Source organism: Ctenocephalides felis, unplaced genomic scaffold (genome assembly GCF_003426905.1).
Source record: "Ctenocephalides felis isolate EL2017-DRISC unplaced genomic scaffold, ASM342690v1 CF-g0.4_SCAFFOLD_01170, whole genome shotgun sequence".
Classification (NCBI taxonomy): domain Eukaryota; kingdom Metazoa; phylum Arthropoda; class Insecta; order Siphonaptera; family Pulicidae; genus Ctenocephalides; species Ctenocephalides felis.
This window is the reverse complement of record NW_020537324.1, coordinates 43,748,000-43,750,020: the sequence shown is the minus strand read 5'-3', so window position 1 is coordinate 43,750,020 and position 2,021 is coordinate 43,748,000.

Genomic DNA, 2,021 nt, shown 5'->3' with positions numbered 1-2,021 from the left:
CACGCCACATATAAATGTACCTGTGAAATATTAAAAGGCTTTGCAAGATCTACTGAATATTCATCTGGCAATTTTGATACATTATTACTGCCCTTTTCATTATTTCATTAATTTTGAATTACGAAGAAAACTCGAATATTCTTCATTTTAACTTCTCCTTGGGTAAGTTATTGTAATCCTCCCAAAATCGAAATCGAAAATTTTTGCATTATCGACGTTTTGAAGGTTCTGAACATTTTGGCATACCTAATAAAAAATGGATGTGTTGTGTATGTATGTATGGATACAATTTTTCGTCCACGTTTTCGGGCGCACGGATCAACCGATTTGATGGTTCAAAAACATTCGATTCCTATCGATAGGGAGATGTGCTGATTAGTTTTTGGCAAAGGCAGGTCCAGCAGTTACGGAGATAAAGAGCAAAGAGAGCAGAAAATAGAATAGTTTTTGAGAGAACCAAGCATCCGAATTGAATGATCTAAAAAACATTCAATAGTAATGATTGGAAAAAGTGGTTATTAGTTTTTGGCCCAGCCATTTCGAAGATACAGAGCTAAATGTTAAAAAAAATGCAGTTTTTGAGTGAACTAAGCGTTCGATTTAAATGATTCAAAAAACTTTCTGCTTGTTTTAACAAAATAATTTATTTTTTTGTTTCAAATTTTTTTTTTTCGATTTTTTTTTCAATTCTGACTATAGTTCTAATATACTTCAAACAATAATTTCAACTTTGCAATTCAGTTTATAAATAATGCTTAAAATATTAGACAATGTTACAATATTAATAATAATCTATTTGAAAACATTCAGTATTCCTCGAACATTTCGTTACGGTACGGAAAGTTCCAGCAATTTGCCTTAAGGTACGATGCCATACCCTCACTAGTAAGTTATATTGTTATACAGCACGCCCAGCGATTTGAGTAAGAATGAAAAAAAAATTGAGAGAGTGAAAAATTGTACAACTCTGCCATAATTTTTTTAGTACCTAGTTCAAAAACTTTTGTATCTTTAGATTTTGCTATTCAATCTCTCTATTTTTGTAAAAAAATTTTTTTATGCAATCATCTATCAACTACTTACTATTTGTGCGCATTGGGAAATGTTTGTACAATGGAATACTTGGAGGGGTAAACAGCCATTGATAAAAATAATTTTTTTTTGAGAAAATATGCTTTTTTATCAAAATATGCATTAAAATTCAGTAAAAAACACTCAGTAACTTAAAGTGTGGTGAAAAATTATTCGATTACTAAAATGATTATTATCCATTAGAGATTTGTGGAAGGAGGGTGAAAAAGTTGGAGTTGTAAAAACAATCGTCGAACACCCAAATTACTCGGCACCAAAAGTATTCTCAGAAGCGCGTCCCCCAGTCTAAAACGAAAAATTCCCAATGATCTCATAAATAGCCATTTGTAACCACTACATTAATAATAATATATAATATTATTATTATTATTATTATCATCATCTTACTATTTCTATTATTGTTATTTTGTTATATTTTATTGTTTTTTTTAATATTATTATTATTCAGAAATTTTATTCATTTATTTATTAATTTTATTTGTATTATTATTTGCTTGTATTTTATATTAAATCATCATACTACGGATATTATTTTCATGTAAATTCTATCCTTTGCACTCTTATTTATTTAAATTTATGTAAGTATTTATCAATATTGCTAGATGTTAACTATTTAACAGTTGTAATAAATATTGTAATTAAAAAAAAAATAATAATAAGAAAATTGGCTACAAAATTAACTAGCTGTAAGTGGAATTCTGTCTTAAGGCAATTAAGGCAATTAAGGCATCGTGCCTTAAGGCAAATTGCTGGAACTTCCCGTGCCAAAAAATATTATTTTTTTAAAAACGATTAACATTTTTGAAAAAAATTTACTTCGAAAAAATAAGATTTTTTAGAAATTTTAAATTGGACAAAAAATTACTTTTTTTTGAAAAATAAAATTTTTTTTAAAAAAAATTTTAAACAATTTTTTTATAAAAATTTTT